The sequence below is a fragment of the Aphelocoma coerulescens genome, chromosome 11, assembly GCF_041296385.1.
Source record: "Aphelocoma coerulescens isolate FSJ_1873_10779 chromosome 11, UR_Acoe_1.0, whole genome shotgun sequence".
Lineage (NCBI taxonomy): Eukaryota > Metazoa > Chordata > Aves > Passeriformes > Corvidae > Aphelocoma > Aphelocoma coerulescens.
The window spans coordinates 17,830,064-17,854,753 of NC_091025.1; the positions used below are offsets into that span (position 1 = coordinate 17,830,064).

At 39.5% G+C, this 24,690-nt stretch overlaps 1 protein-coding gene and 1 long non-coding RNA gene across 3 annotated transcripts in view; one reads left to right on the forward strand and one right to left on the reverse strand.

Annotated features, from left to right (window-relative positions):
• CDH8 (cadherin 8) overlaps positions 1-24,690 on the reverse strand; it is a 361,598-nt gene that overhangs the window by 204,161 nt on the left and 132,747 nt on the right. The window lies entirely within an intron of this gene.
• Positions 11,068-17,177, forward strand: LOC138116784 (uncharacterized). Its single transcript, XR_011154354.1, has 3 exons — positions 11,068-11,152; positions 14,509-14,601; positions 16,901-17,177. It is a non-coding gene; the product is annotated as an uncharacterized lncRNA (long non-coding RNA).

Genomic DNA, 24,690 nt, shown 5'->3' on the forward strand with positions numbered 1-24,690 from the left:
CCAGATACAGTTCAGTAGCAGTCTAGGTCTTTGAAATCTTCATAATGCTTTTTATCTTTTGAAATGAAACATTTCCCTTAGACTTTCATATCACCCCTATTACTTTACATCAGTGCCAAGTCAATTCCCTTTCTGGATTACATTGTTCCTTTCATATCTCCTTTGCCATTTAGCAAACAACATCCTTTCTCTGGATCTTCTCAGGGTATTTACTCATAAAAAAAGGACACTGTTCTAACTAAAATTAGCAGAATCAGAACCAAGGCAGCCCTCCTCATGGGCTGACATGTGCAATAAGTGAAAACTCAGAGATAGAAGTGCATCAAACAAACAAAAATTAACAGTTGGTCTGCTATATAGAAAACTTGGCAAAGGAGGCCCTGTAGTATCACCTACTGGTGTACTGAATTATTATAAAAATAATCCCTCAACAATGTAAATTTATGTCTTTTCCCTGTCCTGTAATTTTTTTTTATTTTCCCAAACAAGAAAGATTCAACCCTCTTTGCTCCTATAACCTGGTGCTATTCTGCTCAGGAGCACAACAGCTCCAAAGAACAAAAGTCCCAGCCAGTATCATAATTAATGAAGAAAAATTTCCCAATTGTGACTGGAACCTTTTCAGATTTCAGATTTATCTGTTTTTCCTGGTTGGGAGCAGTGTGATTGCTTGTATTCTGTGGAGTAGAGGTGACTTTGTCATGCTCAAAATCTGCGCTTTTTGATGTTAACTAACTTCCTATAAAACCCTGTGAATGCCAGATAAGAAGGCTTTTACCTGAGAGCAGCTAAGTCTGATAAGTGAGGTGTTTGATTAAGCTCAACTAAGATTAGGAGAAAGTTATTGATGCCTTATCTCCAAAGGACTATTCGGTTTGACAGCTATCTTAGTGAGAAGCTGTCCTTTTTCTCTCCCTCACAAAGCCACAATCTAACCATTTTAAATCCAATCCACTTACAGCCCTCAGACAATGCTCTTCATTTACTATAGCTCAAGTTGCCACATCCCTATGGCAGATTAGGACAATATTTATTACAAGATCTGGAATAGATCTTCTATGGAATTCTCAGGCACTAAACACTTTAGACAATAAAGATTTCCCAACATTTTTCCATCTTGAGAGGAAAGCACGATTTTTAAAGTGCTGCTTCCATTACATAATACTCCTCTGAACATAATGCAGAGCAATTTCTCAGTACTTTATAAAATCTATTCCTTTAGGCTACCATTTACATCCTAGGAATTGCAGCCATATGGAGCATTTGCATGGAGATCATTAATATTTAAAGTGGGACACAGGACTTAGCAACTGGAAAAATCTGCACTCATAGAGGGCCACAGCACCCTCCTTCCTTGCCCTTTTGCAGTGGCAGGAATAATGCATCCCCTCTCCCCCTGATGGCTCTTTGGAGTGGTGGTTGCTTTTTTTATTAAAAGTTTGGAAGTTCCCTGCTGCTTAGACAGCACAAGCCATTCCAGGAGAGGAGTCCTGGATCCTTGGTGTGTTTTGTGAAAACATGGGCACTGCTGAGCATGGACAGAACAAAGAACCAGACCTATAACCCCTATGCTGTGTGACCAAAACCTTTCCTCTCCTCCTTGAATCCCACTGTGCCCTAAACTGGGATTGAGCCGTGCCCTGCGGACCTCCATGCCCAGCACTCCTGGTCACACTCCAGCCCCTCCAGCTCCCTGCTCAGGCCATCTGCTGCTTGCAAATCTCATACCAAGGTGTCCAGTTCCCAAAATACTGCTCATCTAATGAGCAGTTCTTGTTTACAAACTTCAGTGTGTGTTTAGGTGGCCCCAAACTTCTTGGGAACTTGATTTATTTCTGCTGGAATGGTGCGAGACCACGACTGGACTTTTAGAGAACTTGACCTTCTCTCTCTCCTGCTGTAAATTGCCTGACACACTGCTGGAAGTACACAGACTTTGTCAAGAAACTGTAATTATCAAAATGCATGAAACTGGAGATACAATTTGCACTTGTTCATCACACCATTCCATTTTCATCCTGTTGTATTTTTTCTCATTTTAATTGAGTTCCTATGCTGCAAATTAGTCTCATAGAGCTCCTGCCTTGTTCTTGCTTAAAGCAGACATCCATGAGGTATCCCACTGAAAAATATCCTGTAAGGGCTATTTAACTTTGCTTGCTAATTCCAACTGCAATGGCTAATTTAACAAAGGTTTACTATTAGTTCTCAATTCTTTTCCAGGCCATGACTTCTTCTAGCATATAAAAGTGAATGTTAAAAAAACCTCACCCTTAATAGTGTAGCTGTCAGCTGTGAATAGACTTGTGAGATGATAATGACAAAAATGCAGATATGATCTCTGGAATTTGTGCAGGTAAGCAAACTAAACAGAGCTAGGCAGAGCTGTATTTATCTAGCACAAATATGTGTGTTCCTCAAATATAAAAAGAAAGTATTGATTTGCTACTGATACAAGCTCTGTTTCCTCCAAGCACTACTGGCTTAAAGCCCTTTATGGAATATACTCTTGTTGATCATCAAATACAGCACATTCCTACATCAGCAGCGTAGGAGGGAAGATTATTCCTCTGAGAATTACTGTATTCAAGAGGCAAGTGATAATATCATCACAAAATAGACAAGTTACATTTAAAATTAAATAAAATAATGCACCAGAGGCTTCTGCATCTCCTAATGCTTTTTTATTTCCCAAACTTGTCTCTTACTGGATCAGGCAGAACAGTGCTTTACTTCCATGAATTTTTAATTTGATTTCATCAAAACTGTGGTGAATTCTTCCTCTCTTTTCCCTATGCAGACTTAAAAACAGCTTACAGAATTTGTACAGCAAGAGCAACTGAAATAGGCTCAACATTCCAGATGAAAGCACTGGTTTTACTTGAGAGTAAATACACAATGCTTTGCCTAGAGCTCATCTTTTGGCAAAGCAGGGAATTCACTTGTTTGCAAATTGCATTCACAGGCTTCGTTTACTTCATGAGAGGTTGTAGGGCTCAAAGGCCTTTCTGCACCTTTCTTCCTTGAAGCAAGAACACTGTCACCCACAAACCATTTCACCATTACTAAAAATCTGCACTGCATCCAGGGGTGTCATAGAATCATACAATGGTGTGGGTTGGAAGGGACCTTAAAGATCATCCAGTTCCACCCCTGCCATGGGTAGGAACATCTTCCACTGTCCCAGGCTGCTCCAAGCCCCAATGGCCAACCTGGCCTTGGACACTGCCAGGGATCCAGGGGCAGCCCCAGCTGCTCTGGGCACCCTGTGCCGGGACCTCATCATTCTCTCAGGGAACAATTCCTTCCCAATATTCAATCTAAATTTTCCATCTTTCAGTTTGAATCCATTCTCCCTTGTCCTGTCACTGCAGTCCCTGAGGAATTGTCCCTCTTTGGTTTCCCTGCAGCCCCTGCAGCCCCTGGGAGGTGCTGTGAGGTCTCCACACAACCTTCTCCTCTCCAGGCTGAGCAGCCCCAGCTCTCCCAGCCTGGCTCCACAGAGGAGGTCTCAAATTCCCATGTAGCACTGGAGCTGCACAACCAGTTATTCTTCAGGAAATGGTCATTCAGACATTTGTACCTTATTCATTCTTCTGCACTGATCTCACTCTGTTTCCTGATATAAAAGTTTTATATGAAGCAACCACTCCTTCGACAGAGCCCTTGGGATGACTCTTTCCACTGTAACAACTACCAGGGACTTTGGTGTTCAGTGAAGTGCAGGGAGGTACAAAAGCACTGTAAGGAATGCAGAAAATTCCTATAGCACTCATTTGATAAATACAGCCTGGGTTTAATTTGTCCATTCAATCCTTTCTCATCCTGGGGAGGCAGAAGTTAATTCATTTTGCATGCAAGCAGCAACCATTTGGGTCAGCCTGAAGAAACTATTTCGGACTGTCAACATGCATCTAGGGGAGCCTTGAGACAGAGTAGGAGACAAATTGACCAAACGTTGATTTATAACAACAGTCAGCTAGAGAAGGCAGAAATGTGAAAATAGTGCAAGCAGAGTGTGAAACCCAAACCTGAACTGTCAGGGAACTGAAAGAACAACCAGATGCTTTCTGCAGTGACATAAATCGAAGCAGAAGTCACCAGGCAGAGATATAAGCATTACTACCACAACACGTAAATAATGTGACTCACTCTAAAAGAGTTGTTCTCTGGTGCTGAAACCAACTGCTGGTTGCATAAATCACATCCCCCCTCAGACACAAACAGGGTAGAACACACATTCTTCAGAGAAAGAAAACTGTGTCACGGAGTTGGAGTATTCTCTCCTGCTGGAAACACAATCTAGGACAAAGAAATTGTCACATTCTGGGTCTGAAGGAGCGCCGGTGGATTAGAGAGTAGCTCCTGCTGGCACTACTCTTTCAATTTATCCCCAAGTATCACATGAACATTACTGTTACTGCTTCCATTCTGCATTAAGAGATGAAGAAATTGGTTACAGACCAGCGAGAGACCATTCAAACAAATGAGCAGCTAAAAACTACAGAGGCAATAAGTCCTTAGTGTATGAGTTACAGCATTACAGGATGCAGGGATTTCTATTGAATTCTACAGCTGACTGTAATTCTATTGTTCCTGTAAGTCAACAGCTGTCATTAAGCAATAATCACTTAAAAGATCTGCAGTCTTCTGTGTTTCAGAGTATAGAACTGAGATATTCTATGCTTATATCACATTGCCAGTTAATCTTTCAAACTGAAGTTTATATACAAGCACCTTGGGAAGTCTTTTTTCTGGTAGAATGGTATCCCTACTAAATGCTCAGCATCAAAGGTTTCAAGCATGTGACAGCTGATTTTGAAAAGAATATCTCCAAAAACCGAGATGTACGTGGAACACCTCTGGCCTCACCATGCACTTACAAAGCCTGCTTAACCTCACCTACACTGTTTTTATTATTTAAAAAAAAAAATTTACATCAAAAATGCATCTAAAAATTTCATTTCCAAGCCCTTCTCAAAGGATAGCACACATTGATTAACTGAATTAGTTATTACCTTTGTGTAAGAAGCAAAAGCAAAAAAACCCATTCGTTTTCCTCAAACAATTCAAACTTGGAGAAAGGCATTGGACTCTGCTGGGAAACATCTCTCAGAGCAAACACCAATTCAGTAAACAAGAGAAAGGAGTAACATAACACTTGGCTATATCTCAGTTCCTTTTCCACTCGTTTGCTTTGTTCATCCTTTAATGCAAGAAATAAAGGATACTTTCTCCATATGCCTTTCTCATATAAAAATACAAATAAATACAAAGAGAAATCATTGCTGGGAAAAAGGAACAACACACTGCAATCTTAGTGTGTTTTTGCACTACAGAGCCTTATTCACCTTGCCAAAAAATATTCACTCCACAGAGACATGAAGTAAGATAAGGGGAAAAAAAAGGATCTGGCATTGAGGTACGAGATAAAGGTCAGCAAATCACATGAGCATTCTTATGTCAAGACTGAGCCACGGGGTAAATTACTTTGAGCCCCACAGAGCAGCTACAGAAAGTTGTTTGGAGATTCAAAACCTGTACAAACTAGTCTGCTGGCAGAGGGTGGAAATCAAACCATGAACTCAATCACTCCCAAGTGATCATAAAACCCAAAAATCCCAACAAAGCTTGAAAATATCCACAAACAGAAAAGAAAAGCACGTGCTCATGTGGTCCACATTCTGTAAGCAGCCATTTAATATGCACAAAACTCAGTGGAACATTTTCCACTGATTGGGAACTTTTCAGAACAATCGTATCAGAAACCAAAGGCTCTCTCTACCCCACCATCCCAAACTAAAAATATCTCCACCTTCTGAGGGAGATCATGTTGTTTCCAGTGTTCCCTGTATTTTTAAATGCTTCAATTTTGTCATCCATTTTGTTTTGGCAGGTAGGTTCATTTACAACTTGGAGAGTAGTTTGTACTGTTTTATCCTATTCCCCAATCTCAAATATGTTGAAAGATTTGCCTTTTTTAAAGGCTTTATGACAGCACATAATGGTGATCTTCCTTTCAACACTCAGAGGGATGAAAGGCTGGTATAACATGCCTTAACCTGAAATTCGGCATGGAAAAAAGCACAAATATAGAAATGAACAGAAATTCAGGTTTTTTGTCACTTCTCCTCATCACCAGTTTGCCTTTCATGTTTTATCTAAATCCACTGGGAAAGAGGAATGCAGGATTAAACCAGCAAGACTTAACATATGTTTCAAGTCAGGACCAGCATAAACAAAAAGGTGTTGAATGATAGATCGTATTTTCAATGTCCACACATGCACACAATCTGAAATGTGAATAAATGTCTGGGTCTGACAGCTGGGGAACACTGCAGTATTATTACAGTTTCCTAGGAAAAGCTGAGCATGTGAAGTTTCAAGAGACAACAGAAAATAAAAAGGCTACAAAGACATTTCAATATTGTGACAAACACTTCCTTTCCTTGAAGGAGCAAGGGAAATTTGAAACAACACGAAGAGTCAGTTTCCAGGTTCTGTTGCTTTTAAGCACAAGACAGACTTTGTTTTGTAGTGCTAACCTGAGGGAAGTTGAACTCCCTGTAGATATTGTGACTTGGTCACTGTACAAGAAAATGTCAGGATTTAGGAATCATGGCACTGAGAAAACACACATAGTGTAAAGGGGTATCTTGGAAAGTGGTTAAATATAAGAGATAGGAAATAAATTCATGCTTCTCAACCAGTAAGAAAGTGTATGAGAACTTCATGTATTACTCCAAATTTACAGTTGGAGAGGAGAGTCTGGAGAAGAGAAGGCTTCTGGGAGACCTTGGAGCTGCTTCCAGTGCCTAAAGGGGCTCCAGGAGAACTGGAGAGGGACTTGGAACAAAGGCCTTAAGTGTCAGGAGGAGGAGGAATGGCTTCCCAGTGCCAGAGGGCAGGGTTAGATGGGCAGGAATTGTTCCCTGTGAGGGTGGGCAGGCCCTGGCACAGGGTGCCCAGAGCAGCTGGGGCTGCCCCTGGATCCCTGGCAGTGCCCAAGGCCAGGCTGGACATTGGGGCTTGGAGCAGCCTGGGACAGTGGAAGGTGTCCCTGCCATGGCAGGGGTGGCACTGGATGGGCTTTGGGTTCCTTCCATCCCAAACCATTCTGTGAGTCTGCGTATTCTACACAAAATGAATGGGTCAGCAATGCTTTCTTTTTGGTTCCCTGTTTCTCAGCACCTCTTCCACCACTGCTGTACACAAGCTGCTATCAGAAGTTTACCACAAGAAAACAACACCCATCTTTGGCTATTTCCTTTTGTTTGGCCATCAGAGCAATTACTTGAAAATGCCAAGATCTGTGGAATGCACGATTCAAAAACTGCCAGAAAACACTGCCCTGAAAAGTGCTGCAGGAACGTGGATGAGCTGCTTCTCACCACCCCAGCCACAACAGCTGTGTCTGTGCTCTTGACCTATACTGAACAAACAGTAAATCAGCTCAGTCTAGTCTGAAGTGAACGACTTCATCTCCAGCAAGTTTTTTCTTGGGCTTGATACTGACAGGCAAGTATCAAGAGCAGCAGGGACAATTCTCTCAGGTCAGTATGCAGATCTGTGCATTACCTGCAGCTCTCATTGCACATGGCACCAGATTCTAGAAGCCAAAGGTCTTCAGGGACAAACAAGTAACACAAAAAAAGACTTTGCTAAATTCTTTTCTTTACATCTTAAAGAGCTTTCAGGGTATGTACAACTCTGCTAATAGAATACTCAAAGCTATCTACTAATTTACTGAGGAAACACCATATCACCTGTACAGGTTCAATTCCTCCTTCTCCTCAGTATCAGAATCATCTCAATGTCATTGAAAAAGTAAATAAAGATGTTTTAGGCTTTTAGATCAATACTGATCATAATTACCCAATCATATTTCAGCACAACCTCTAGGAAATTCCTGGGTCTGTTCCATATTCTCTACAACACGTAAGAACCTGCTGCATTTCAGGCTTATTGAACACATACTTGTTTTAAATTGAGAGTAGTATGCCCAATTATTTCAGTAAATAATCCTTTCATCTTGAAAATACAATTCATATATTTTTGCTTCATGGCAGGCAAATGAATTACAATATAACAGGTGGTGTGGTTTGGGTTTTGGGGGTTTTTTTGAAATAAGTTGTTCAGAATTACAAATAAATTATTAGAGGAGAGGTGATTCTGGAGTCACAAGTTTTATTCCCCAGACTACTAAAACTGAGAGCTGGAATATTGTTGGTAAATGTGCACAAAGTATGGACTTTGTGCAAGGATAAAGAACATGGATAGCAATAAATAGGTCTTAAATGAAAGAAAAAAAAAAAGTGGATTTAGACACATTTTACTTAGGAAAAGGATGACTTCACAAAATCCCCTATTGTTATTGATTACAGAATTCATTACAGAAGAAATTACTTTTACTAACTATGATTTTAATGATTTAGTCTTAAACCAATCATCCAGATTAAGAGGCTGATGCTAATTTCTCTCTTCCATTTAACAGTTATCATGGTTTATTCATCAGTTATTAAGATATCAGTTCTATCAAAACATAACAGTCACAAAAATGAGGGAAAAGGAAACACAGACACTTCATTTTTCAGAGCAGATACAACTGCTCTGCTTTCCTAAACAGGAGCCTCCCTCAGCAGTTCTTCCTTTCTTGCACAGTGATCACAGCAAAATTCCACAGGCCCCTCTATTGGCAAATTAATTGTTGCATTCTAATAAAAGCATTTCAAGTTAATACTTTTCCCTGGCTGTGCAGCTGTCAGCACGGATTTGCATCCCCATTGTGCAGAGCTGATCCCGTTCCCTTGAACCAAAGCAGATTCTCCCTGCAGAGCACCAGGGACAAGATCACAGAGCCTGCACTTCCAGCACTTGGTGTCTCCATCCCTTCAGGAAGAGATCTATCTACCTGGAGTAGGTACTCCACAGTTTTCCTGAGGATACTACAATTCCTTTTATTTGCTCCCCAATATAATTTAAAATTGATACCACGTTTCACCAAGTAACCGTAAGTACTAAGTTTTCTATTGTTGCAGGAATGATTTCCTTACTTTGCATTAAAAACCAAAAAAAATATTAAGATCTACATTTTGATTCATAGACAGAATTTATACCAAACAGATCCAGATAATTTCAATTACATCTCTTCACTCTGAAGTAGCCTGAAAGTTTTACACAACATTTTATTAAATTTCTACTGCTGAAGTAACTGAAGTTGGGTCTGAAACACTTGCACTAGTGCTGCTTTCCCATTTCCCCTTGCATTTATCACTGTACTGACTGTTTTTCTTCAACATATATAAATTAAAAAAAAAAAAAAAGCATACCAAAACAATTTTTTTTTTCCTTAGAAATTGCAAATTTGCAAAGTTTAATGCCTAGGAAGATACTCAAAACCACTGAGGAGAATCTTAGCTGCAAAATTTCAACAGGAGTTTCAAAGTCTTTAAATGTGATGATTGCTTCTGGTTTTTTTCTACAGTAGGAAATCAGAAATGCAGCACATGTTCACACACAAAGGGTTTGAGTTCTTTTTTTGAACCACTCCATTATCTTAAATGAAAGAAAGCACCTGGATGAGTGCTAACAATGGAAGAATAATTTTGATCTCAGTTACTCAAACACTAAAAATAAACATTTTGCCTGAAGTCAATCACAGAAGATTACAAATAGACACACATTCAGAACCTCCTAACTGCAGCTAATCAAGGAAATTGGAAAGGTGTGACGCCTCTCAACTAGTGAAATCAAAAGCCATAAAAACCAGATGGAAGCAGAAGATCTCATAATACAACAGTTTGCACCATGTTTTGAGTTCTCACAGACCAACAGTTCCAGGCAGCATGAACAGCTCAGGGTGTGAGGCTTTAGAAAGTTTGTTTGAGAAAAAAGAGGCAGTTGGTAACGTTTCAGATTTTTTTTTTCTTTTTTTTTGAATTTCAGGAAAAATTTCTCCATGGGAAGGGTGGTCAGGCATTGGAAAGTGTTGGAGTCCCCATCCCTGAGGTGTCCCAGGAAGGCCTGGAGGTGGCACTCAGAGCTCTGGGCTGGGGACACAGCTTGGACTGAATGGCCTTGGAGGCCTCTTCAACCCAAATGATTCTATGATTAAATATAATTTTTCAGTGATCTCAGGAAGAAATGTTTCCTCCTAGAAGTTTTTGTTTTTTAGTTTGATCTATGCTGCTTTCAGCCTCTCTCTGCCTTAGAGCATTCCCTCCTGTTGGTCTTTAAACAGAAAAACGGCCTGCCTTAGAGCCAGGCATCCTGGTTTGAATTAGATCATCATTAGCAGAGCCCCCTTGGGAAAGCTGAATTAAATCAGGTTCAAGAAAGAAAACCACTCTTTCCCTTCCCATGCAAACCGTTGATTTGCAAACCCATAAAGCTGAAAATCCAGGCAGATACAGCCACTGCTAAAGATTTTAGATCAGGTGATTTAGATCACCTGCCTAAAAGCACCACTAATCTCTTCCATGGACAAATACTAATTGTAATAAAGCTAGGACAGCCAAAATGGTTAATCACTCACCCAACAGGAAAATTAAAAATAAATTCACATCTGCAGGAGTAGATATTACCCTAACTTCTCTGCCATTGCATAATCAGACAAATCTCCTTAGTCTTGCTTATTCTGCAGTTAAAGCTGTATTTTATTTTGGGACCAGGAGATTGGACAAACACCTTACACGTAGCAACCTAAACTTTGGAAAAGTTAGTTTAAGCTGAATTTCATTTAACAACATAGTGGGGGTTTTTTTTGTTTTGTTTTGTTTTTTGTTTTTTTTTTAGTGTCCTGTGTCCATACCAAGTACAATCATCACAACTGCTCATCCTGCCTGATGCCCTGGACAGGGCACCCTCTCTGTGCATTCTCAACTCCTTCAGCAGTGCAGTCATGGCCAACACACTCCAGTTCCCACTGCTTCCCCTATTCCATAAATTTATCATTGCCACACAGTCCCAGGTTTTCAGAAGCAGCTGGTCAGGGCACCCCAGGTGATTGCAGGTGGGGCCCACAGCTTACAAAACAGACATTTGGATACTTCAGGGTCAGGAGTTGAAGTTTAGCAGCAAGAAATCAGCTTCAGCAGCAGCCAGCCCAACCACTGCAATGTTACATGGATGGGAGAAGAGGACAAAGGTTTTCGTGAGTTTTTTTCCAGGTGTTTTTCCAGCATTTACTTTGAGGAGAAAGCTGGAGATCTGGTACAAGTTTAGTCTAAACTCCAGATGTGATAGGACTGAGATTTACTGCTACCTTTACTAGTGCTCAGGTTCCTAATGGAGTTAGGGATTGCCTCCCACCCTCTCCACTTGGTCTTCCCATGGAGGCCAAAGGTGTATTCTGATGGATCAGAGAGACTCAGGGAATTGCATTATATCCAAAACCTATTTCAGGCACAGGTATATAGGAACAAAAGCTCCTGTAGTGAACTCTCTCCTTACTGTTTTTTTTTTCCTTGGGGAAATCCCCACATTTTTAAGTCAATAGGCATCAGCAAAAGGTTTTAAATTCAGTACTATAATCCTAATGAAGATGAATTTATTTTTCATTTTTATGTTTTTTTTGCATGCAATTCTGCTTCCACTGGAAGCCAATTGCCAAGAGTGTCAAAAATTAGACAACTGAGAAGTAAGCAGCAAGTTTGTTAATTACTAGGTTTAATTTAATGAACTTAGTCTCATTAAGCTCCATGAGCCATGCTGTCTATAGGATTGTGTGAAGGGCCACACCAGGAATGTCAGGAGGCAATTAAGGACACTGCTGAGAAATTTTGTGAGGGGGGAGGACAATAACAAGGCCACTGTTACATGGAAAACAGCATTATTACTGAAACAGCCAATGGAAAGAATAAAAAAACCCAAGAGATCATTTTGGTCCCAACAAAGTGAATTCTCTGCTGAAGGCAGACAAGCAAATGCTTCAGCTACGATGGTATCTGGCGGCCCAGGGCCCTCCTCAGGTGAGAAATTGCCTAACAAAACTTTCCCACACCTGAATCTACTCACTGCAGAGTCCTGGCTACCAGTGCTGCCTTTAGATATCAGGTGAAATCAGCATTCATGTAAAAACATTGCTAAGGGACTATAACTTAATAAAACACCACACTACAATGTTGCTTTCAAGTCCTTTTGAAATTGAAAATACGTAAATTGATAAAACCATGAATTACCACTTATAAAACAACCCCTACCAGCAGGAAGGACCAGCACCAACACAGACTAAAATCACTACAATCACACAAGAATAAAAGATAATTATTTTCCTTTTCAAACCACAAGTTATAGCCTTCAAAAAGCTCTAAACTCCAGATGTTTGGATTTGATGTACCAGAGGAATTTTAAGCTTCCTCAAAATATTTAAACCCCCCCCCCCCCCCCATATTTTCAGGAGAAATATCACCATCCATGGCATCCATCTGATGACAACATCAAGGTGTCACAGCTGGGACAGTAAACACAGGCAGTGATATCTCTGGGAAAACACATCTAAGAAAAGTGAAAAGGCACTCAAAAAGTGAGGAAATAAACAGTCTTGAGGGCACTGAGGTGGGAATAAGGTGTAGGATGGAATGCTCCCAGTGCTGGAGTGGACATTCCTGCAGCCTGTGCAGAGGATTATCATGGCATGCTTACATCCTGCCTGTGGAAAGAGTTGCTGGAGAGACACCCACACTGCATCCCAGGCAAGGGGATGTGTCCCGAGGATCTGCAGCCCCCAGAGAGGCCATTTCAGAGCAGCTTTATCCTGAAGGACTGCAGCACACACAAGGATCCGTGCTGGAGCAGGGGAAGGCACGAGGAGGGAGCAGCAGCTACCCTGGAGTGACCACAGCCCCTCTGAGCCAACGCCCTGGAGGCACTGGAGGAGTTGGGAATAAGGGACTGGAGTGGAGCCTGGGAAAAGGAGCTGGAGGGGAGGTGTTTTTGGGTTTACCTCTTCTCTCACCATCTAAATCTTCTTTAATTAGTAATAAATGCATTGTCCATGAGGCTGTTCTGCCAGTGGAGGTAATTGCTAGGGATCTCGCTGGCTTTAGTCTTCTCTGCAAGCTTTTCTGGGGGATGTTTCCCTGTGCCTCGTGGAGGGAATTCAGAGCAGCTGTGTGGGCACAGGACAGCTGCCCAGGTCACCCACCACAGCACCAAAGCAGGGGTGAGCTGGGACACAAGTGCAATATTCCCTGGGTGCTCTGTGCCATGCCAAATGCACTTACGGAGCCAGGGGAGCACTCACCACAACTTTAGGAGGAAAAGAAGCAACTGTCCTACTAATGTGATTAATTAGCTGTAGCAATCACTGTGTGGAAACAATGCACAATTCCTATCTATTCCATTTCCTTTTTTATTATTTATAAAGCTTTCAGAATCCTTATTTTTTTCTTCAGGGGGGAATATTAGGATGGAAGGAAAGAGGTACTTTTTCTAACCCCCCCTTTAAATAATTAAGGCTTGAAATTAACATTTGACTAGTTAAGGTTTTCTATTATCTTAACTAAGATATAGCAGATATTCTGCCCATCTTATAGAGTTTTTGAGATCTTATGGTATGGGTGCATTGACACTGGTTGGGTTGAACACAGCAGGAAGAAGTGGTTTTTAGCATGAACATAATAAAAGAAGGAGGTGGTGGAGAATAAATCTTGAAAATGGCTCCCCTTGGGAAAGAAATAGAAATACGGCAGTATTTTACTATTTGTCTAACATATGGTATGGATAAATGTCTGTTAGTGAAACTGCATTAATTCCCTGCAGGAAAGTCTTATCTGGAGCTCTGATCAGTGCACAGATATGCAGATATTAAATACTGACTAGAAAAAGTGGACAACTTCTACTTTTGATGTTATTTAAGAACATAACTTCATAAAGTTAAATAATTTCAAATAAAAAAAAAAAGTTTCCCAATTTTACAGATAACTAATAATTAGCTACTGAAATGCATAAAAGCCTGGTAACTACTCCCTTCTCCATAAATTATTCTCTAACTGTGTTAGATTCCAGTAGGGCTTTTAAAGTATTTTTTTTTTAAATGTGAATCTAATTTGTTTGGAGCTTCTGCTGGGTGTGTGGGTGGGATTGAGGTGGACATATCCCAAAGAGCATTATTTCAGTTTTTTTTTTTATATTAAAGTAACTTTATTTAAAAAAAAAAAAAAAAGCCCTGGATCATAAAGGTCTGTCCCAGAATATTTACATGATAAGATTTGACTGCTTTGGCTGGAAGAAAATGCCCTTTTAGATGGCTATAAAAGTTGTAAAAATACATAAGTTTTAAAGGTTTTATGCCATAATTACTATGATAATCACATTTTCCCTGGTAGAAATACAAAAATAGGTGGGTACAGCACTAATAACATATATTTCAAACAAGAAGTAGCATTAATAGAGTCTGCTTCAAACTAAAATTCTTCTAAATTCTACTAAAATGTTGTGTATTTTACCAGGGCCAGCCCAGCTTGCAAAGTGTGGGAAGGCTCCAAGGCATTTTGTGTGCTCTTCCAGAACTGTTCCTGAGACCTGGGAGGGGATGGGATTTGAGCTGCTCTTTGTGACACATCTGAACAAAATCTCTGCTCGCTGAAGTCAGAGCAAAAGGTGATTTTTGGTGTTTCATCTTTGCTGTTGCAGTGTTACTGCTTTCAGTAACGAGGCAAAGCACGAGAGTAAAAATCAAATGCAGGTTGGAAGAAGCATATCTCTATCCTATAGAGAAATCCTATAACTCCAAAAAACTCAGGGGATTTCTGCCTCAGGGTCAGTGAGGCCATGAGCCCTGTAATTTTTTATTCCATATATATCTGTTAATGCTTTAGTGTGTGTGTGTACATACATATATACATGTATATATACATATATATACACACATGTTGGGTGTGTATAAAATGGACTCCTGGAAGGATTCAAGGGCAGGTTGGATGGAGCTCTGAGCAACCTGAGCCAGTGAAAATTGTTGGGGGAAAATTGGCCCCCAGCAGGGGGTTGGAAGGATATGATCAAAGAGGTTCATTCCAACCCAGACCATTCCATGATTCTGTGACTCTGTTCTTCCCTCTGACTGTGCTCCTTTTCCTCAGATACATAAAAAAAAAAGCATTGAAAAACCATTGCATACCCTAGAACTTTTGTGCTAGGAACACCCCTGAGTCCATCCGTTCTGCTGCAATGTTATTCTTATTTTGCATGAAATCCCTGCCTCTAATAAAAATTAATTATCTCACACTATTCAATGAGTCATGCCCAGCCTGCTAATTGCCTCAGCAAAAGGTTGTTGTGGTGATTTATTTCCACTCTTCCACTGCTGCTCTGAAACTCAGGTGTATGGCAAGTGCAGGATCAGAGAAATGCTTCTTTCTGAGAAAAATTGGTGTTTGTGTACTTATAAATTTCTGTGTTTTATAACAGAGCACTTAATTTCAACAGGCTTTGGGGGTTTATGCACAGCTGCTGCTGCATTTCCCATCTTCCTCACAGGTGTCACACCTTGTAGGAATTTCTACACTATGATTAATGCAATGATTTTTTGTGTGAGGAAAAAAAAGCCTGTCATTGGTTGTTGCTCCAAAAATAATTACATAATAAAATAAAACGGTAGGAGATATTGCTTGTTTGTTTGCATATGTTTAGTACTAATCTTCACAAAAAGCACTTCAAATCCAGTATAAAAGTGTCTTAGCAAACAGAAGTATTTCCAGAATTTGTAGTAAAATTATGATTTTTAAATTTCTAAGGCTCACATCCTCACCTAGAATGAAAAGTCCTTAAAAACATGGAATTATGATTTATCAGCAAAGTACCTACAACCCTTTCTTGGTAATTATAGATATTTTTTTTTTTTCTGTTTGATGTTGAGCACAACTTCCACTGAAAGTGTGAGCAAAACCTTCACAGTGCTACATCCTCAGTGCTTAAGATCTATCCCAAGAATGCTGAAAAAAGTGATGGCTATGGAAAGAAAATGCATTTGGGATGACAGAAAACAACCCTGCAGAAATATTAATAATAAGATTTAGATAAGGAGCTTCAGTAAAATGACTGGAGACAAAGCTGACAAGTCCCAAATTTTAAAACATTTTAAATGGAAGTGGATGAAAAGGCTCTTAAATTACTTGGGTACTGAAATCTAGCTTGAACATCCTATTAATTAATTTATATATTAATTTATTTAAAGAGTTTTTAGTAACATGAACATTTAAAGCTGTAAAATGGCTATGGGCAAAAATTGCCTGCTCAACTGCTGTGTGAACTCTCTGTTTGCTAATGAAGAGAGAAGAATATCTGGAATTTCAGGACGGGATTTCGAAGGAACTGAATCAATGTTTAAGTTGGTTGTTTTCCATTCCTGATGTTCCTTCAGGATGGTGTCTTAGAACACAAGTTGCTTTTACAATATGAAATGGTGCCTGAGATTTTAGAACATCCTGAAGTCATTAAGATAAGTAAATGAAATGGACAAAGAGAAAATATTCTTTTAAGAAAAAATATAATCTCATTCTTTTAGGAGAAAACCACATTTTATCTAATGTTTTACATAATTTCCATGGACACAAGCATTAAAAAATGCAAGAATGCAGTAGAATTAGTGGGAAAATGGTGACAGCTATGGAAAATAAATATCAAAATGTAGAGAAGTAACAAAACACAGTTTGGAGTGTTCTGCTCAAATGTTAAACAGAAAAGACCTGGAAGCTCAGAAGATTATTACTCCAAGAAGATTAATCACAAGGTTTGGGATTTATTTTTTTTTTTATTATCTCTCTGTTCATATATGAAAGTTTTTCAATAAATGGTCCAACAATCGGAAAAAAAAAACCTATTCAGGGCTGCATTTGTGTTCCTCGAAACAGGAGGCAGAAGTGTCTCAGATTAAATTTCTTTTTTGCTCTCTTACACTAAGGGGAAAAAAAATCCAGTTTCAAAGAAGCAAACTCCATCAGGAATGGGACTGTCCAAGGAAAGACAGAGGAAGTTAATCTGAGAACAATGAATAGCAAATCAACAGTAGCCTTCCCTCGTGTGCTTTATGTTCGGATTTACCAAGAAAGGGGCACTGAATATTCTGTAAATTATTGGCTCCAAATAGAAATTTGAACCACTTCTCTCCCTTTTGTTACGTGTGTGTAATGATCAGTGACTTCAACTTATAGAAAATATCCAAGAATAAAGAAGATTGGTGCTATGACATTTTGCCTTCAGTTTGAGAAGAATTTTTCATTTTTTACTTTAGTTTATCTTCTATTGATTTATTCCTTTTAACTCCCTTTCCACAATAACACAAATAGTATTTCTCAGAAGTGTAATGATGTTTATTTCTGTAAAAAAATATTAATAAACTAAATAAAGATTAATGACAGGCAAAAATCTATACTCAGATGAGATCTATTTTTCTTTTCTGAATTAGTTTTGTTACTTATACTGTAATGCAAGAGCCATAACTCAGAGAATGGGTTTTCAAGTTTAAAGAATAAAAATCGCTGGTTTTGATTCACACCTGACAAACATTTCCCTATTTTAAATGGATACTAGAGTTCAGAAAGGAGAGTTATTTTCTGGTTATGAGCTAAAAAAAAAGGCAATGGCAGAAAATAAAAATGCCCATTAAATTCACAGGAAGGTTTGTCTTTTTACATTTCCAGGGAAGTTTTGCAGACATTCATATTACGTTTCCCGTTTGCACTGTCACCTGAACTTTTCCAGGCTTCTCTCAACTAAAACATCAAATTTTTCAACATTATTCATTAATAATGTGGGACATGACCTCCTCTCTGGTAGGTTGTTGTTACTGTCCTGCCCTTTGTATTGACCACCCTGCCTGGGATTTGTTTCCTCATCGTATTTCTTTGCCTTACAACACATTTCTTCTTTCAAATAGTTTATAATAGAAATCAGGGAACCTGACCTTTTGTGCACCTGCATTTAGACCTCTAATTCCCAAAGTATTCCCGTTCATATTTACCCTCTGTCACTGGGATCCAGAGCTGCTCACAATTTATAACTTACTGATCTCACTGATTAGTCCTTTGTATTTTTGGGTTGAATTAAACAGAGTAACCTTTGGAATATTTTCATTGTATATATAAAGTGAATTTCCCACCCAATGCTTTTCAAAAGAAGATTTTATAAAATATTTTGCAGTGATTTCTCTTTGATAAATGCATCCAGATGATCCATAATCAAATAATAAGTTCCTCAGATTTTCTTACTGTGATAGCTGATAAACTTGGCTACGACTTTTTGTCTCCAAACTTTCTTAGCTAGTACTCTTATATATAAAAAGTGAATATTCTCCTTATTTTTCCTCCTAATTTCTACAGTGAAATTTTATATCTCCACTTATTACCATCTGGACCTAGGAACAGATTTTGAAGCATGTATGGTCGAGGCATACATGTACTCCACCTGTTCTGCTTTTTCTCCAATATTTATATCAATATTTTTCCCAAGAAAAGATTATAATAATTTAAAAAAATATCTTATTGTTATCAGTGCTACTGCCTGTTTACACCTTCCAATCAATACTACTTCTCTCATGGTGCTAAACTTTAATTTGACCATCACTGCTGCTGTTGTAGCACAACTGAAGTCATCAACTTGGGCATCAGGTAACTAACACAGAATTAATTAGAAAAGTATCTGCAGTCTGTAATCTATTCTGTGTAACTCCCTGGATGAATATCTGTACTTGATTGTGAATATAATTTTTTTTTTTTTTTTCCAAAATGGTCTCACATTTCCAATATGTTCAATTGTGTCCTTTAAAAAGTAACCTTAGAGCTTCTCGTTAAATGTCTGTATGACAGTTTTAGGAAAAATGGTTTTTTCCTCTCTTTAGCTGACCATTTTTGCAGCTGAACAGTATCATTGCAAAAGTCATTGCAGTTTGCTAGACTAGGAACATCAGGGAAAGTTTAATCCTTTAGCAGACAGATAACTCACCCCTCTCAATGGCTCCTCTGTCCTTTTGTCCTCTATAAAATAGCTGAGGATGTATATATACCCAGGATTTTTCTCATGCCCAGTTTTTCCAGTACATTTATTTTCACTGAGCTAGCACCAATGTCCATTCCTAGTGCAATTTCAGCCACTATTACCTGTCTCTGTTCAAGTCCCAAATATTCAAATCTACACACACTGAGTTTCAACAAAACTGCGCTATGCAGTCCTTGTCCTCCTGGGCTCCTTTATGTGATTTTTCCTTTTCATGGACAGCATGACAAAGCCTAATTCCTGTCCACTAATGCAGCTCCAAAACAATAAACTTGAGTTAAATTTCTTTCCTTAATAGTGAACTTCTTAAGCCAAATTCTCCTGAGAAACAGCTCATTCTGCTTTGGAGTCTATTTCTGTTCCATCTTAGGAGAAGGATAAGTCTATTCTTGAACCAGTGCTCAGATAAGTTCTGACATATTTTACCCATCACTGATCAAGCACTTCATCTAATTAGCTCTGTAATGAACTACTCAATTGCAAAGCTACAGGTGAGCTGCATCTTTTTTCTGAACTCCTCAATAGGAAACCTTTGAAAAATTTACCTCACAAGTAAGAAAATTCCCCTTTCCCCCTCTTTTCCTTTCTCTAGGAATGGGGGTGTCCTGGTGTGTCCAGCTCCAGGTTTAGCTGGCCCCTCTGCCCTTCCACAAGTCCCTTTATGTGCAGGAAGATGGAGCTGTGTGTCTCAACACAAACAGGGGGCACACATGGAACAGGAGTTATAAATTGGATTCAAGTGGGGAGGATAAACTGCAGTATTCTTTGCTTGCTGTTGAATGGGGCAGTGAAATGTTATGTGCCATCACTCAAAGCTGCCATTTTATGTGCCTCATGTAGGGCTCTGCAAAGGACTGGATTCCTCAGCTCCCTCCACAATCACCTCTTTTTGTTGTGGTTTTATCCCAGCCCACTGGACCAGCAACAACAACGAGCAGAGATAAAAAGTCTGAGCTCCACACTTCAGTGGAAGCCCATTAAACTGGAGCACACAAGTCAGGCTTTACCATTCATGCAAATCATGTCTTGCAAAGTAGACCTGGCTTTCCCAGGGAGTTTTAGGTGGGATGGGTGTTGGAGGACCTGCAAGGAGTCAGCGAAGCCATTCCCTGCCCGGCTGCCTGGAGGGGTCTGCCTGGCTGGGTCACCCCTCTGGCCGTGCTGACCCACCCTGATGGACACACAGACAATGGGTCCTCTGCTGAACTCCTACCATCAATTTATTTCTAATAAGAAAATAAATAATTGTGAGCATCGCCAGCTTCTAGGAAAGTTGAAGAGGACTCAGAAATCCTGAGGAGCAGGCTATTTAAAATTCTAAACGTGAGTTTCAGAGTCTGACTTCTGACTCTTTTTTAAATACGGTATTTTTTAGACTACTAAAAACCCTGCCCAAGCCAGCAGGCTGGAGGAATATTATTTAGGTGATTAATACCACAGCACAGTGCAGGAAGCCAGTCAAAGGCAGCTATAAAGCACACGACATGCTTAACAAGGAGCCACAGGCAAGCTTTGAGCACAAATCCCCTAATCCTATTGATCCTGCTTCTGGAAAAAGGGAAGCTCTTGTGTGCCACAGAAGGGTGACAATATCCAGTAAGTGCCCACGGCAGGCAGGGTGTGCTTCAGGGAACTTAATCACAGAACCTTCTTCATTACTCGAAAAATCACTTCTGTCAATACTGCAGCCACATCCTCCCTGGCTGCTGCTGTTTGAGATGCTGTCAATCTCTCCATATGATTTTGTGAACCAAATAAATTCCAACTCATTTAAAGGTGTTATTATCTCTGCTGATAACGTTACCCCATTCAGGAGCAGCAGAAATAGGAAAATAAAACTTATTTCAATCCTTTTGTTTGCCAGTCTCTCAGGCTCCCAACACAAAAATACAAAGTTTCAGCCTAGAACTGCAGTATGTGTTTAAACATATTCTCACAGACATAAGTCTGTTCTTAGCATTCAAAAAGGAGTACAATTCTATTATAAATTTAAAAAAAAGGTTATTTTTTTTTTCTTTATAGATGCATTTATCTTTGAAAGCAGGCACTTCATTCATACAGATTATCTGACATGCTAGAACAACCTGTTTGGTTAATTTTTTCTGTAGATTTTTCCACCTGGATTTACACATTCCCCAGAAGAATGTAAATTATCCTCCCTAAAGTGATTGTTATTACTCCTGTCAGAGATTGCTATTGTTTTACATATTTTGATATATCACTCAAACCACAAAGTCATTAAAAAAATTATTGTTGATTCTGATTTGATTCAAAGTCTGTTCAAAAACATCTCCCTTTGTGAGAAGAGTTTTATCAAAAGCTTTTTTCCACCTGTACTGCTGTTTTTATTTGTCAGAACTGGAGCACTAAAAAATGCTTATCAAAATAGAGGCTGAAATTACAGCGCTAATGGCAATTTCGATTTTTATTCTGGTTCAATTGGTAAGGTATCAGCAATAATCAAAATTCTTAAGTGGCTGTTTCAGAAAAGAGGAGTTTTAGTTTATGGAGGAAATCCAGGGAAGAGATTGTAAGTACATTCTGGCCCTTGAATAACAAGTAACAATTATCTTGTGTTGTCATAACACCATGGAAGCCAGAAAATTTGATTTTGAAAATCATAAAATGTCCTTAGCTCCCTAACTCTCAGAGGAAATAATCTGCCCCTGTGTTTCACAGTCTTAATTTTTTGTGTGAAAGTCGAGATGGGGATAAAAAATAAAACAAAACCAAAAACAAATAAATAAAATAAAACAATAAAATAAACCCTTTGAATTTTCAGGTCTATCAACAATAAGCACACGCCCCCTCCCCCCCCCAAAAAAAAAGTTAAAAATGTGCTAATGATGAGGTGTTTGTTCTGCCACATATACAGTGAGTAATTATTTGAATATCCAGCAAAAAAATTGGGCAATAAATTATTCCTAGTTACTGTCCTGGAAAGAAGAGAGAATCATAAAAAAATAAGGAGAGGAAAAATGTGAGATGAGGATTCATCTGTTTCTTGACTCAAGGCACAATCAATGAGTGCCAGGCAACAATATAAAATATGAGTAAAACTGCACAATGAGAATTATTGTTCATCTTGTTGCTGCATGTTCTTTTATGCCTTGCATTAATTTTCCCTGTAATTTAATTAAATAGAAAATGTGGAAAAATCATCTGCTTGATCCAGTGGAAGGATGGAAGTTCAGCTGCAGGACTGGCAGAGAAATTGCTACAAAAGGAAGGTGTTGTAGGTATGGGTTTTACACACTCAGAAAAGGACTGGCCCACAATGAAATGCCTCAGATGAGACACAGATTGTGGGAAACCAGGCTGTGGGAACATCATCCTGTTCCAGAAGATGGAAGATTATAAAATAAGTGGAAATCTTCTATGAGACCTTGCTATTCTTGGTATGTACATATATGTATATGAATACATACATACATACATACATATATATGTATATATTCACAGAATCCTTTAAGTTGGAAAAGCCCTTTGAGGTCTCCAAGTCCAGCTGTTCCCCCATCAATGCCCCATGTCCCCAGGTGCCACACTTACATGCCTTTGATTCCCTCCAGGGACTCCAGAACTTCCCTGGGCAGCCTGTGCCAGTCCTTAACAGCCCTTTTGGTCAAGAAATTTTTCCAGATATACGAACTAAACTTCTCCTGGCCAGCCTGAGACCGTGTCCTCTTGTCCTATCACTCATTATTTGGGAGAAGAGCCTGACCCCTACTTGGCTACCACCTCCTGTCAGGGGGTTGTATCATCCTCCACTGGAAGCTCTGATTTGCAGGAGTCAGAGGTACGGACAAAAAACCCAATCAGCCATTTCAGCCTCAGTGAAAAGGCACCAGCAGCTTGGTTCAGTGAGTCCCACATAATCCCAGCATCCACCAACAGTGCTGGCAATAAATAAACGTTAGTGCTTGGAAGACAGAAATCCAAAATGCAAAAGCAATGGATCAGGAATGTTCAACAGCACAAGAGAGCTGAACAGCATGGATGGGATACCTTTCCCATCATTTTAATTTTGCACATGAACAAAATATGCAGCCTTTTTTTCTACATTTCTTTATTTCTCTATTTCTCCTATAATTATCCTGCTGATTACTTAAAAGTGTCATATTGCATTGCAACGCCCTTGAATCACAGAACCATAGAATCATTAAGGTTGGAAAAGGCCTCTAAGATCACGGAGTTATCATCAATATTGGATCATTTTCACTGCCCATGGCAGAGGGTTGGAACTAGGTGATCTTTAAGGTCCTTTCCAACCCAAACAATTCTGGGATTCTGCAAATTACACCAGAAGATACACTGCAAATAGGAATGAAAATCTTTCAAAACATTAAGGTTTGACATTTAAGGGGCATTCTAATAAATTTTGAATACAAGGATGATTCTAGACATTTATTCAAAAAGGTCATAAAGAACAGCCATAAATTTGCTTGGAAATTTGGATGAAAACTCACAGCTTTATTTTTGTGCTGTTCACTTGTTCTAAGTCCTAATGATCACTTGAGAAATTTGGTTGTGGCACTGAGGCTACTGTGAGGGTCTTGGAAGAGTTCAACAAAAACTCCAGTGCCTGAAGGAAGCTTTTAGTTTAACATTCTGTTGGAAAGGCAGCACCTTCAGTGCCCTCTAATGCCAGGGTGAGACTCTCTTCAGACTTAAAAATCACTGAATCTCAGACTGTTTTGGGTTTGAAGGAATCTGAAAGATCATCTTTTTCCAACCCCTTGCCATGGGCAGGGACACCTCCCACTGTCCCAGGCTGCTCCAAGCCCCAATGTCCAGCCTGGCCTTGGACACTGCCAGGGATCCAGGGGCAGCCCCAGCTGCTCTGGGCACCCTGTGCCAGGGCCTGCCCACCCTCCCAGGGAAGAATCATCTCCATCATTTCATTTTGCACAGCTTTGGTTGTATTTTGTTGAGTTTTTTCTCTTGTTACCAGACTGTCCCAGAGGAGTTAGCTCCTTCTGTATCCATTTAGTAGATCTTTGGAAGCTGTTCATTGGAGCTGAGCTGGATTCTGACTCTACAGTGATAACTTCTGTATCAGCACTGAACTGCTTTTGAAAACTCGATTTGTAAGTCCCTTATACTAAACCCAAAGCGACTGTACTAAGGTAAAGGAAACAAAATGGGAAATGCATGGATTCAGGTTTCTTTTTTATTTTCCCTTCTATTTCATTTTCAAAGGATCACTCCCTTACTTAGTCTTTCTAAAGTAAGCTTCACCCTGAGTGGAATTTCCAGAGGAGTTATAAACTCCTGAAAAATGGGGTTTATAACAGAAATGTTGACAGTTGGCTCTTAAGAGTAGAAGAGTTCCCAAGCACTGCTGTAATATAGTAGTCTCTAACTACTCTAATTCTGGTGAAAAGTTACTGTAATGTGATTCCCTATCTATACCAGGCCACATCATTTCTCTTCTTTATGGTCCTCATTGTGGTGAGGAAAATGCATGTTCCCCTAGAGAGAGCTGCCAAAAGAGGTTCTAAGCACTTCTAAGCTGTGCTTCTTTTCCATCAGTGGCTGAATATAAGGCTAGGAGACCTAATGTGATTACTGTAATGTGAAACACTATCAGTCCTCCTCAGAAAATGAACACTTGGATGTGGCACAGAATTCTAACAGAAGTTAATCTGTGGTGCCTTTTCCCTTGAGCGACTCCTAGGTGCTTTAATGAATAATGTCCCT